Below are 15,358 nucleotides of genomic sequence, written 5' to 3'. Positions count from 1 at the left end.
CCAGTCCTTTGTTCCTGTAGAACCCAATGTGGCTGGAACATTAGGCTGGAAGAGTTTGCAACAAAAACAGTATACAGCATTCTGGGTTTTTGAGTACATAAGCCATGGCCTCTCCACTTTGTCACCATTGGGGATTTCATGCCAGTAATGTGTTGGATTGAAACTTCTATTTTCATTGTCTTTGGGAAACATGAAGTTTTTCACTTGCTGTGGCCCATGCAGTACAAGGAAGTCCCTCAGGCTACTGCTCAAGTGCGTCCACAGTCCTGGATCATCTAGACTTAAGGAACTAAACCCAGCAGTAGCTGTTTCTTGTGCCTCCACCACACTCTTCTCTGATCTACACTTTTCTTCAGGAATGTGCATGGTTACATCCATTTGAGATGGAGATATGGATGCTGCAGTAGCTGCCAGGTCACCTGCACTCTAACTGGAAGATCAGGCATCTCCTCACCACTCAGATCCTCACTGGGGCCAGAAGACTCACCATGAACATTTGTGTCTATGTATCTCAGGAGAGCTCCTTCCTGCTTAGATAGAAAAGCTTCCTTTGCGTTCTTTCTTTTTCTGAATGCTGCCCCAGAGGGGCGTTTTCTTCTTTCATTCATGACTGCTGTTCTGTGCCAGCTATAGGGGCTCTCAACACTCAATTGAAGGGGACAAATAAGCAGGCTGTTAGCAGGGCCTGAGTGAGGGAAGATATCAGTGTCTTAAGGGCCTAACTGGCTCCTACTACTTCAGTTGACTGCCTGTTCTCCTCAAGTGGGTTTAGGGAAGCAGCAGGAAACAGGAAGCTCCCTGAGAAGCTGGTGTAAATCAGTCCAGACTCCTGGGGGTGCTAGAGAGGTACATAAGAGGCTCCTCCTCCTCTCTCTTTCTGCAGCTCCTGCTACTTTCTGTTATTCTCTCTCACCTTTTCTCCTGCCTGCCTATTATGTCTCTTGTGCCCTCCTTCCTCCAGCACAGCACTCCACCATCTCTGTGCATCCAGAACAGAGAGAATACATATGCACCAGCAGCAGACAAAATTTTCTACACTCTGGGTCCTAGTGGCACCCCCCCACCCACAGTCTGGCACCTGAGGCGGCTGCCTCAGTTCACCTCATGGTAAGGCAAGCCCTGATCTAGATAGATATTTTAAATGCTTCTTGGTCTTTTTCTGCTTCTTTGTCCCTCAGTCCACAGTTCACAAATCACACTGTCAGGTGCCAACTTTTTCATTTTTATTTCATCTTGTTTGAAGTTGGGTTTCATTATTGGGCTTGTAGTGGTCAATATAGTATACAGTACGGAAGAATAATTCCCTCTTGTGAAAGAATTACTGAATGACATTGTAAAGCCTGTGTTATGCAAGAGTTCAGACTAGATAATCCTAGTAGGTCCTTCTGGCCTTAAAAATTATTAACTTCTGCTATCTTATTACATTCTCCTCTTCATTCTCGTCCATTGTTAGTCACAGGTCGAAATGGGTAAAATTGTTTAAGAATAATTTTCATAGCCTTGGGTTTTGGTTTGTTTGTTCAATTGGTTGGGAAAGAAAGTGGGCTCCTCTTTCATGAACTCTGAAAAACTAAATTGTTATGAACTACTGTTACTAGCCTAGCAAGCAGCAGTATTAACAGAAGTTCAACTCCAGCCTCCCAGCCCCCCTAAAAAAGTACCAACTGGCAGATTTCTACTCCCCAGATTTAAACAATGTAGATGGAATGTCTATGGAGAAGTTGCTTCATTCATGAAAAGGTCAGTTATGGGGGAAATGGAACTTACCTTTATAAAGTGTTTGAGATCGTTGAATAGAAATTATAAGAGTTCAGTGTATTAGTATTATGGGGAGATGGAACAAACAAAGAATGATATTGACTGGAACGCAAAGATTATCTGTTGGTACAAAGTTCTTATTTTGAAAGAAAATTTCTTATGAGCAGAAAGAAAATGGGGTAATTTATTAATTTGCCTTGAGTTACCCAAAGATACCAAGACCTGTTCTTTCTTTCTCCATAGGCATTTCTGCCAAAAATATTAAGATGAAAAGTGAGAGGGCCACTGCTTTATGGTCAGCAGATAAATACCGATCCAACCCTCGCAGATTCTCTATATTTATCTACAGTAATGGATGGTTGTTCATGCATTTGCTAATCTTTAAAAGCCCTTTTACTAGAGCTATGTCAACACTACAAAAAAGCACATGTAAACATTTATTTGAATAAAAACATGAATTCACTCAGTATTTATGACTCTTCTTTTCATTGTTTGTTCCCATGAATGCAGTGACTTAGTTCACAATAATGTTCAAAGAAAGAAGTCTTGTTCATGTGTTTGCACTGGTCCCATTAACAATTCCAGTTTGAAATCTCCAATTTTCCTCCTGTTTATTAAAATTTCATTTATCTAATCCAGGAAGCAAAGTAACAGAATGTGATTTAGCTGGCAAATCACACAATAATAAACTATTATAAAATTTTAAAAAAAAATTAAAAAGTCAATTACGTAACAAATTCTTGCTAAGCAAGATAAGTTTGATTTTTTTATGTACTTAATTATTCATGTCCTGGCTTTTTAGTGCCTGGGTTTTACAAGAGGCATAACCAATAACTAAACTGTCATTTAGCAACCATAACTTGTTTGTGTAATGATGTTTGTTTTTGAAGTTGTCCAGAGTGGCTGCAGATGTTTTGCACTAACCCCTTTTTTGTGTTATAGTTTTTAAAATTTAAGTGAGATAACCAAGTCAACGATTAATAAATTAAAGGAATGAGTTCCAAAGTAATGGCCACTGTGGAGCCATGTCTCATTCAGTGCACTCCTTACAAGATGTGTACATTCAGTATGGCTAAGTTAGTAACACATGCATGCATAGCTTTTATCTAAGTTATAACCCTCGCCCATCATGGTATCTGAGCATCTCCCCATCTTTTGATGTATACTTCCCCTCTCAGCACCCCTGAGAGGTAGGGAAGTGCATTTATCCCCATTTTATGGATCTTAAAGGGGGTCATCAAAGAGAAACAAAGTGATTTACCTAAGGTCACACAGGAAGCCAGAGCAGGGAGTTAAATCCAAGTCTCTTGCATCCTAGACTAGTGCTTTATCCGTTTGGACCATCCTCTTTTTAATTGTAAGTGTTGGTAAAAGGTGCCAAGCTTGGGGCAGGAAAATGGGAGAGTTCTATGGCTGTACAGATCTAGAGAATGAACATCAGGTACCAACCCCCATCTTATGAAGTGCAACTCCTATCTAAACAAAGGGGCAGCAAATAGTTACATTACATTCTTTCTTTAGTAATTGATTTATTTTACAATTTAAATCCTTGCTTTGTCATGTATTTATCCAGGTATCTAAGGGTCTCCATCTGATTTATGAGTACTTGTCTACCTACTCCTCTCTGTGTTTCTCCTCACTTAATGATTCACCTCTGGGAACCAAACATTAGATCATAAAATAAGTTTGAAATATTAAAGACTCAAACATAATATAAGGATTCCATTTCCAGGCTGCAGTCCTTCTAAATACTTTGCTAAATCTTTAACCTCATAAGAATGTTCATCATTCAAAAATCTAAGTTTACACAAGATTGACAATAATTGGTTTACAGTAAATCAGGTCATATGCTAGTAAATTAAAATGACTCACTGTCCACAATAATCTTGTTCCCAGGAATATTTGATTCTTTTGTTTAACCAACTTGTTATGACTGTATAACATTCATATTTAGTCATACTATACCCCAGCAAGCTTTGTAAATGTCACCGGGAAAATGGACATGTGGCAATCTGATAGTCTGAGGACTGATGCTCAACCTCAGATAAGCAGTGGAAATGAAACAAATCACAGCCTAAGACTTGGTCACATTTCCATGATAACAATTAGAACGAAGAAGTAGTATGCATGCATTCGTGGACAGATAGTTTAGGTGGAGAAAGATAGCTTTGGGAGGAAATTGAGCATCCAGCTCCAAAAGATCAAGCTCAGTTTCTGATTAATAAGTGCTTGTTTTTTACCTATTCACTGATAAAACTTTCTTGCTCAAGGGGTGAGGGGTTCTTTTATATCATTCAAGCAACATGAAAATGAGAAAAAATACAGCCCCTTAATTATTGTCAGCTTTTTACAATAGTCGTTAAGTTTCTACAGTTGTCACATTCACCATTCAAAACAGCAAACAGCCAAGTAATCTATTCAGAGAACAAAAGTAACCATCACATCCTTCACTAAGCCCTGGTCTACACTAGGACTTTAGGTCGAATTTAGCAGCGTTAAATCGATGTAAACCTGCACCTGTCCACATGATGAAGCCCTTTATTTTGACTTAAAGGGCTCTTAAAATCGATTTCCTTACTCCACCCCTGACAAGTGGATTAGCGCATAAATCGGCCTTGCCGGGTCGAATTTGGGGTACTGTGGACACAATTCGACGGTATTGGCCTCCGGGAGCTATCCCAGAGTGCTCCATTGTGACTGCTCTGGACAGCACTCTCAACTCAGATGCATGATTGTCTGCCGTTGCTCTGACTCAGGGAGGGGCGACTGACGACATGGTTTACAGGGTTGGCTTACAGGGAGTTAAAATCAACAAAGAGGGTGGCTTTACATCAAGGAGTATTTCAGGCAGGACTTCACGGAGGGTTCCAATAAGAAATGGTGCACCTAAGTTATTGTTCTTATTGGAACAAGCAGGTTGGTCTGGCCTCTGATTGATACATGGCTAGATTTACCTCGCTGCACCTTCTCTGTGAGTGACTGCAGTGTGACCTAGAAGAATGAGTCCCCTAGACGGGGGCGAGGGGGATTGCAAATGAGTACAAAACAAATCTGGTCTATTTCTTGTTTTGATACACTCCATCTATCTTTTACATCTTTGGCTGGCAGCAGACGGTGCAGAAGGACTGCATGCCATCCACATCTCATGGCTGCCCGGCAGAAGATGGTACAATAGGACTGCTAGCCATCCTCATCTCTTGCCTGCCCCGCAGAAGATGGTACAAGAGGACTGCTAGCAATCCGTATCGCCTGCCTGCTCACCATAAGATGGTTCAATAGGACTGACTGCAGGACTAAAGAGAATGACCTGATCAAGTCACTCCAAATTTAGTCCCTGTGCCCATGTCTGCCCAGGCGCTCCTGATCAACCTCACAGAGGCGACCAGGATCACCTCGGACATGATGATGATGGGTACCAGTCCTACTGTACCGTCTGCTGCTAGAAGGCAATGAGTTGCTGCTGCTGTGTAGCAATGCAGTACCATGTCTGCCAGCACCCAGGAGACATACGGTGATGGTGAGCTGAGCGGGCTCCATGCTTGCCGTGGTATGGCGTCTGCACGGGTAACTCAGGAAAAAAGGCGCAAAACGATTGTCTGCCCTTTCTTTCATGGAGGGAGGGAGGGAAGGGGGGCCTGACGACATGTACCCAGAACCACCCGCGACAATGTTTTAGCCCCATCAGGCATTGGGATCTCAACCCAGAATTCCAATGGGCAGCGGAGACTGCGGGAACTGTGGGATAGCTACCCACAGTGCAACGCTCCGGAAGTCGATGCTTGCCTCGGTACTGTGGAAGCACTCCGCCAAGTTAATGCACTTAATGCACTTAGAGCATTTTCTGTGGGGACACACACACTCGAATACATAAAATATATTTTAACCGATTTCTAAAAAACCGACTTCTATAAATTTGACCTAATTTCGTAGTGTAGACATACCCTAAGGATCTGAAAGGCTCCTATTAACTTCAGTGGCCATTAAAACTAGTCCTTATCCCTCTTGTGCTTCCACTGAGTGTACATCCCCTCCTGACTACTAAAATTCCTTAGAAAATGGAACACTACGTTGATGGTAAGTCTCTTTGTGATACAAAAATTTGAATCACTGATCTCAGGAATCTTGTTCCCAGTGATATTTAAATAATCATCTTGTTTCAAATGTACACCATTCATGTTTGAATCACTATATTAGAAGGTTAATAATCTATATCACAGGAAACAGAGCAAGGATTTGAAGACTTGCTGGAATGGTGGTACTATCCAACCTGTTGATAGTTCTTCTTGCCTGGGAGGTCAACACCAGGTCCTTCAGCATTTTTCCTGGTCCTTTCATATTTGTAAGGCTGCATTTCAGAAGAGGACACTAATGTGATGAAAATGGTGATTTGCTGGCATTGTGGTGTGCTTTGAAGTACTGGCTAGTTTCAGGAACAACTTCACAGTCAGATACATGGGTGTTTTAGGGGTACTAGAATAGCAGCTACAGTCACACACCAACATGCCTCTAAATTAGGAACTTTGGGTTTGATTCTCTCAGACTGGTGTAAGTCATCCCAGTGTAAAATCAATCTGAGAGCAGAACCAAGCCCATTGTCTTTGTTTATTTGTAAGAAATTAACAAGGGCTGGAGAAATAATGGACTTGTTTACAACACATTGCTTGACGAAGTCCTACAGTCATAATCACACACTAAAAAGCTTCTCTCTACATTTGATCCTTTCCCTTCTTCTTGCATTAACTTTTCATCTGCTCTGTTTCCTTTGTGTCAGACAATAGCGGATTAAGTAAAACTCTTTTTTATTTCACTCTTTTCATTAAAGGAATGGCAAAATTCCACGTAGAACTCTCATGCTGGTGTGGTTAGACTTTGGCAGAGATTTTATCATCTTAGACCAAAACGTTTCCAGTGAAGTTGTAAAAGGAACCAATAATTTTAATGCAACTAGCTTCTTTAGGTTTGATGCACAGAAAATTAGGAGTTGTACAGGAAAGTTAATCTTTCTTGGGCCTCCAATCCATGGAGTAGGACTGGTTGCAAGTTGAAGACCAAGCTTATTTTTATGTATCCAATAATGAGGTAGGGTTTGGACAAATGAAACAAAACAGAGGTTACTGCCATTTATAGCTTGAAGAGATAGGAAATAGAAACCCTGGTTGCCCTGTGCCAGTCTTTCAAAAATGCCAGCATCCCACTGACAGACAGCATGGCCTGTGATACACGTGAAATCTAGAGGTAGTGGGAAGTCTTTTTTAATCCTTCTGTGGTCTCATAAAATTGTACCAGAGACCAGCTTACTAATATCTTTACTAATTCATTTGCTAAATACATTACAGTATTTGAAAAGTCTATAGGAAGTCATTAAATGTTTGATATACATTTGAGAATGAATTTAGTACTCTCAAAAGTGAGGGATTAATAGTGCTGATTTAGGCCAGGTGCTATACAAGTTTCCCCACATGCTGCTCTGTTTGCCGCTGTGCCTTAATTCTTATGTAAAACATTCTTTACAAATGATATGGGGTAAGGTCCCCACTGCAGGTGGACTCTTTGGGATTTAGCTACAACCCTGGGTTGCCAGGTTTCTGGTTTTTTACCAGAAAGTCCGGGGAATTTTTACCAAAAAGGGGACCTGATAGTGTCCGGTCAGTACTGCTGACTGGACACTAAAAATCCAGTTCCTGGAGTAACCGCAATCAGCCTCCCCACCAAGAGGGTGGGAAGAGCAGCAGCTTCTGCCTGGAGTAGCGGCTCAGCTGCTGACAGAGAGAATTGGTTCCCAGACCCACTGCTCCAGGCTCTAGCTGAGAGGTAGGTACCGGCGCTGCTGCCTGGGGGAGATTCTGTCCACCTCTCCCCTCCACCCCACCGTAACCACTGATTGCCCCTAGCCCCTCGCTCCAGGGACCAACCCACCTCTGCCCCGCCATGCCCCCGGCCCCTTGCTCCTTTTCTGAGCTAGGGCCCAATCACTGTGCCCCAACTGAGCAGGCAGGCACCACATTAGTTCCTCTCAGCCTGGCTCTGCGGGTGTCAGGTGAGTCTTGGGGAAGGCGGGGGGTGGGGGTGCGGAGTGAGCAATGGAGTGACAGGGGTCTCAGGGGAAGAGGTGGGGTAGGGGTGTCCATTTTTTAGCAATTAAAGTTGGCAACCCTACCCATACCATGAATCAGATCAATAACCAGTTTATTCAGCAACTTAGGTGCCATTTACTTCAGTTTCAAACCTTCTAGTCTGAGTTGAATGGGGCAATAACATAGATCCAAAAACTGCCTCTGGACCATAGATTTTTCTATTTCAGCCATCCCTTGTTCCTCACTAGGAAAGGATAATATCACCATATTTTCACCAGTGAGATCACTGCAATACAAGGTAAGGAGAGAAGATTCATTTATCTACCACTGAAATACTGCTTCCTTCAGGTGGAACGCAGCAGCAGAATACCCCAGCATCCCCAGCTTGACTAGATAATGGAAAACGCACACTGCACAGGTACTGGCCCTTATTTTTCTGGGAATAAACAGCTGCTCAGAATCTGACAGCTCCTCTTGTGCTACTACAGTTTTTATGTAAAAGAACAAACAGTTGTGTGTGAGAGATAATAGGCAGCAATCTTGAAAAGTAAGTTAAACACATCTTTTATTCCTCCTGCTATTTTCAGGACAAAAACAGTGATCTCAAACTGAATAAAGATGACAACATATATGCTTTGTCCACAATCAGATTTAATTATTTTCATATTTGCTCAGTTACTTTTTTCTTAAGCCACAGAAAATACAGGATGCTAACTAAAGGCTACTTCGCATTTTGTTAATAAACTCTTCAAGACCAACAACAAGCCTTTAACAAGTACTGAGCATTCAGATATTAGCCAGCTGAAATAATACCATGCAAGAACGTGGTAGCATCTCATACTTATGCAAGTTAAAATTACTATTTCTATAAAATATCTGATAATTAAGAAGAGACATCTCCCTGCTCTCAGGAGCATGCAATCTGAGCTAAAGGTTAGCAAATAATACAAATGGAGTACTTCCTAAGCAGTGCTTATATTGAAGTTGTGGAACATCAAAATATGGAGCCAGGAGATAAGTAGCCTGAAGAAGATCCCAAACTAGCTGATAAGACTCAATCACCAAATGTGTTTCTGTGCAGTGGGCCTAGGATTTGTTTTTCTGGTGATGACACCAGTTTGTTGTAAGGGATAGGAGATCCATTTGCACACATCTTACTTTAAGGCAAAATCCTTCCTGGCTGAAGTAAAGAGGTGTCTGACAGATCTGATACACAAGCACATGCCTAGAAGCAATAGCAACAATGTTAGAGAAGGCTGTTGAATTCGTTCTGGAATTCTTCTGTTGCTAAAATAAATTACTGTCACACTCTTGTATTAGGTTCACAGACCTAAGCTGCCAGAAATACATGCTCATATATATACAAATGTGTATGTAGATATATAAATTAGTAACAGCCACCACTGCTAGTAGACTCTCAAATGCCAATTAAGATGAAAAGGGGGGAATGTACATGTTAAATAACAAAAAGTCAGTTTCTTCACAACAAGCAATTCTCTTTATCCTTTGAATTTCCAGTTTCCTAACTAAAGCAAGATGTAATTTTTCTTTTAGCCTTGGATATGCAACAAGTTTCCTTGTATACATCAGACAGCTGCACTGCAATGCTGAAGAATGGTAGGAAAGAGTTTCGTAATCTACTATTATTTGTAAAATAGTAAAGCAACACTTTACTTTGTCTGAAGCAAACTGAACACAGCCAAAGCCAAACTAAAAAGTCAGCCATCAACTACATTTGCAGCTTCACCACAGGATGAAATGCAAAGGATATTTGCTGACCATAGTACCCCTTATCTCTGGCCAAATGAATGGGACAAAGAAGGGAACCACTGAGAGAATGGCACACATATCCATTAGCAAAGACAAAACAAACTCAATTCTAAGCAATACATGAGTGGAATGCTAAAACAGAGAGAGAACCTCACAAGAGTCAGGAAATTCAGAGATAAGGCTGCTTAAATTCCAATCTCTTATATTTCCCTCTGCTTTAGTAGTTCTCCATTTCACCTCAGTTGTTTTGTTTTGTTTTGTTTTAATAAAGGAACAAAAGAAAAGAAAAGGTAAGGCCGAAACTTTTCTAGGTATTCCACAAAACCATGGAGAGCTCTAAATTTTTATGTATGTTCAGGACTATCCACCATGCAGTAACAGCAACCCTCCTACAGTCCATCTTTTTGCTTTGATACTTCTTTACTAAAAACTACAAACCAAAATGAACAGCAAATAAATGTGTCTATGGCAATAAAAGTAAATTACATGATTATGAATAGCAAAGGTTGTTGCCACTACGAACTGAGGGACAATAACCAAGCAAATCAAGTGAAGAATTATCTATATTTGGCTTTTTAAAAATCACACTCTTGGGCTAACTTCTTTGCTCAGTTAAATCTATGCAAATCCAGTGAAGCCAATGGGTAAGACTGGAGGCAACAGTTCAACTCTATAACTGTAATGAAATTCTGTGAAACAATTTTCCTCATCTGATGTGTCTTTATTTGGTTTCTTTGCGTTAAACCAGTCCCAGCAGCAACCCAATCATATCTTCCCAAAGGAGCATCTTACCTGTTAAAGTAAAAAGGAATATCCAGTTGATATTAGTAGTGTAGGGTAATGGCCAAATTATGTTCTGTATACCTATATTCAAGTTGGGAATAGTATTTGTATCACAGGAATACTCAGAGAATCGAGACTCCATAGTCGCTCTACAGCAGTGTTTCCCAATCTTGGGATGCTGCTTCTTCAGGGAAAGTTCCTGGCGGGCCGAGCCAGTTTGTTTACCTGCCACGTCCACAGGTTTGGCCATCGCGGCTTCCACTGGCCGCGGTTTGCTGCTGCAGGCCTATGGGGGCTACAGGAAGCAGCATAGACACATCATATGAGAAACTCCTTGCTCTAAGAGTTTACGATTAAATTTAAGACAAGATGTAGAGCTGGTTGGACAGAACAAGATTTCCTATGAGAAATCTGAATGAAAGATCTTCAATCAAATTTTTGCAGTTGAAAAAAGTGTACATTTTCCCATAGGAAGATTCAAATCGAAATGTCCTTTTGGGTTTTTTTTAAATGAACAAAACTAAAACAAAATGTTTTAAATAGAAATGAAAAGTTTCATTTTAAGATTTTCTACAGAAAAGCCAAAATTTAGATAAAAGCATATTTTTCAGTGAAAAAATCTTACTGTATGAAAAATGTCAATCAGCTAAAACAAGATATAAGAAGTTGATGCTATAATGAAGTAGAGGGAATGAGGAAGACAAATAGTTGCTGTGTTAGGCCACGATGCACTTCATGATTGAAATGCAGCTATCTGACATGGTTGTGGCCTAACAAGTGAATTGCGGCTTTTTCTGGATATAAAGCCTAAAACACCAGATTCAAATGTATCGCTAATCGATTGAAACAAAACCTTAGACCCAAACCCTCCAAGAGTTTAGCGTCCAAAATCTAGATCTGGACCCAGAATTCCCAGATGTTGATGTTTTCATATCTGACTCAGTATAAAGTAAATTATTCTTTCCTTGTGCTCCCTGTCTATCTGTACTAGCCTCTTGCCTTAGAGACTGAAAACACTTTGGAGGAGGAGGATCAGTCTTTTTAATTGTGTTTGTATAGCACTTAGCATAATGGGATCCTGCTCTGGGACTGGGGCTCCTAGTAGCTACCATAATACAAATGAATAGTAAATTTGATTGAAACTTAGATCCAGATTCAGGGTTCAGAACCAAGGCTTTGGTTCTATTCATAAGATAGCGTTGTCCCATTTTGACCTGAGCAGGTAGTCAAAGTTCAGGGCACTGGGGACGTTCCAGCCGAAAGTAGAAATTGATGAAGTCTGCTTTAAAAAAAAAAAAGTACAAATTTGTGCTTCTCCAAACGCAGGAGGAGCCAAGGGAAAAAGAAGCCATTTCTTAGCTTATAGCCCTAAGTCTCTTCAGCCACCAAACCCAAATGCTGTTTCTCTAACTTTTTCCAGGGTTACGCGGTGCTCACTGGCTAATGCCTGGCCTCCTTGCTTCTTGCCTGTGCCCTCTCCCTCTCCATTTTCAGTTTGTGTGTGTTTCGCCTTGCCTCAAACACACCTGGTCACAATACCCAGTGCAACTCCCCACCTTCATGCCCATGCTAGTTTATGGGCAGACTATTAGACTTTGTTATAGGTGTGGTCCCATAAGTGTTTCTTACACCTATCTTAAGTGAAAGGTTCAGTTACATCTCAGTTTGAACAAGGTTTTAACTCCATCCATTACAAGTTTTGGCTCAGCTCATAATATTAAGAAATAAGAAAATAAGCTCCACAACTGTACTAGCAGAGACTCATGTTAAAATATCAATAACTTTAAAGAGTTTCCTTCTTCCCCATCCTCCAAAAAAGTCAAAGCAGTTGGTTCTCACTGAGTACTAATTACTTGTAAAGTTTGGATTTGAAGAAGAAAGCTGTCTTCAGCAACATACATGCCAAGAAAATCTGAACTTCTCCAAAAATACTGTACCCTTATTGCTAAAGTATGACTGAACCCAACTTTTTTTCATACTTGAGGGTCAGAGGGGAGTTCAACCCTCCCCTGGGTAGAAGTTTTAAATTATCCAAAGTGGGTAAAAGGTAGCAAAATGATCATATTAGCAAAATGATCATATTAGCATTAGCATAGTAAATGCAGTTTCTTTCAACTAAAAACAGTTGATTAAGCATTTATGATTTCTGGGGAGGTTACACAATTGTTTAGCAACAAACCAGAATCATCTTAAAATGAAGAGACATGCACCGGGAACTTTCTTTGGGTAATTTGGATAGGGAATGGTTGCCACCCATTCTGAAAATTTCTTGTGTGTTAACATTTGGCAAACACTTGGTCAGTATGGCAGTGAGCTTGGAGTAGAGTGAAACATCACCAGCACCTCCTCAATGATCATGACGACAATGCTGATCACTCCCACATGCTGGGATCCCAGGATTTATCAGGGAAAGCAGCTGGGCTTTCATTTTTCTGATCCTGAAAAGTATTTATACCAGAGAAGGAAAGGGAAACGTGCACCATCTCTATGACTATATCCTGATATTTTAATCTAAGGTTCATGGAGTTCCCCACCTCTGTGGTATCAATCTAGTGCCCCTCTTGTTCCTCCTACTGTACCTCTTTACCACCTCTTGATGTCTTTTGTCCTATAAGAATCTGGCTTAGGCTATAGCTATACTTAAAATGCTACAGTGGCACAGCTTCAGCTCTACAGCTGCACCACTATATTGCTTCAGTGTAGACACTCACTCCGGTGATGGGAGGGGTTCTCACATCACTGTACTTAATCCACCTTCCCAAGAGCCAATAGCTAGGTCAACAGAAGGATTTTTCCATGTAGCTAGTGCTGTCTACAGGGGTGAGGTTGGCACAGCTACGTCTCTTAGGGGAGTGGATTTCTCATGCCCCTTAGAGATGTAGCTATATCAAAGTAAGATTCCAGTGTAGACCAGCCCTTAGCCAGTCCAGATTTAATCTTGCAACACTTGGCTGTGACCATTTTGGCAAGATAGAAGCAGCGCAACCTCAAGTGAAGTGTTGCCTTCCGCCAACTGGAAACAGAAACAAAAAGCAATCTAGACATGTATTTTGTAAAGCCAGGGTCCCAGAACAATTAATTTGTTAATAGGGGCTAGAAGATGACCAGATGAACTACAATCCAGACATAAATGCTGTATTTTCTTATTCTCTACCTCTCCCCACCCCAATTTGTGGGCATCTCTCAACAAGAAATGGAATTGGACTTTAACAACAACAGCTGACACCTAAGGGCTGACATCTAAGGGCTGACAGCTTTCCTTCATCAACAAGGACATTTAATACCATATAAGGGACCATCAAGTCAGTTGTTTCTAACTTGTAAAGACTGTGCACTGGGCAAGAAGAAATTAAGAGACTGCTAAAATAAAGATTTACTTAGTGTTTTGTGCTTAAGTGTTTTAGCTGTTATATTCTCCCCCCACATATTATCCCATGTTTAATAAATGTTTTAAAGATTTTCTTCTTTGCTGACAATCAAACAAAACCAAGTTCCTAGTAACAAACCCTTGAACAGAAATTACTGTTAACTGTTTCAGTAAGCTGATCCTCAACAGGGGAATGACCACATCTGTGTCAAATTTCAGTCTCAAAGCTGGACTAAAACATTAGGCTTATTATGAAAGTTCTGTCAACCTAGCACAGAGCTAAGGGAGAACACTACTGTGCATATGTGTTGTCTCATTGCACAATGAGAAGATTTTCTCTTAAAGCCAGTATCACAGACAACAGGAGGAAAAGGTCCCTGTTAACTGACAATTTGTCCAAGAAGAGAAGTTACTTTCTCAACAAACAATAGTTCTTGGTGTCACCTCTGTGCATTCACATTCCTTGCCCACCTTCCCCTCTACCTAACAGTTCTAAATAACATCAAAACTACAGCTAGGGAGAAGGGACTGAAGGGGCTGGAGGCTCAAAGATCTCCTTTTACATAGAATAGAGTGAGGATGTTATCCCTGTGCTAGATCAGGCATCCCCCACTCCTCCCATAGACATGGCTTTTCAAGGCAGTCCTGAAGCTTGACACCAGAAGTGCAATATCACACAAGCAGGAGTAGACAGAGGGTCTCAAAGCAGAATCAAGGCTTTCATGAAGACAGCTCATGTCCCAGGTGTTCATTGCCACATATTTAATGTACACAGGCTTTAAACAAACAACTTCCAGTTGTTGATAGCCTGGAGTCTCATGAATTCAGTCATTTTTAATAACTATGCACGGTGATCAGCAGAAGTAACCTCAGGATTTATAGCCATTATTAAAAATAAAAATGGCTTCTATCCACCCTTGTTCTCAAGGGCAGAGAAGTCAGGCTGCCCTCACTTACAATGGCTACCATTTCCCTAAAGACTTTTCAGTCAGCCATGAGGCTGCCATGGTTTCCAATAGGTTGAAAGCCAGGCTCCCCTTACTTATGATGTTACCGTGTGCTGACAGTGGGCAGGAAGGGACACTCACCATATGTCTACCGTGCAGCTGGGAACATGCCTCCCAGCCCAGATAGACAGACACACACATGCTAGTTCAAGCAGAGCTAGCACACTAAAAATAGCAGTGTAACATGGGCTAACCACTAGACAATGGACCCAAGCGGTCAGGCAGGCTTGTACCTGATGGGGAAGAACATAGGGGCAGAAGAGCAAGTAAGATGGCAGCTTCTCCATGTCAAGGAACATGCAAAGTAAGTGGAATTTTCCTCTGAGCAGTCAGTCAAAAAATCTCATATTTTAAGTCAGTCTCATGATCTTATGGGATCTCACTCATGATTTTTGAACTTTTAGGATGGCAACACTGTGCCTAATTCTAATCATGACTTCATTAGGACTACCTCATTAGACACATGCTTAAGTCAAAATGGGGCCATCGTTATCACTTAACAGTCCAGAAAGTTGACAGTTTTTCACTCCTGCTTTTCCCTGTGACTTTTTAACTAAAAAACAAAAACAAAAAAGACCCCTTACATAAGCATTTTTCTT

Source organism: Chelonia mydas, chromosome 4, assembly GCF_015237465.2.
Source record: "Chelonia mydas isolate rCheMyd1 chromosome 4, rCheMyd1.pri.v2, whole genome shotgun sequence".
Classification (NCBI taxonomy): domain Eukaryota; kingdom Metazoa; phylum Chordata; order Testudines; family Cheloniidae; genus Chelonia; species Chelonia mydas.
This window is presented reverse-complemented; position numbering follows the sequence as displayed.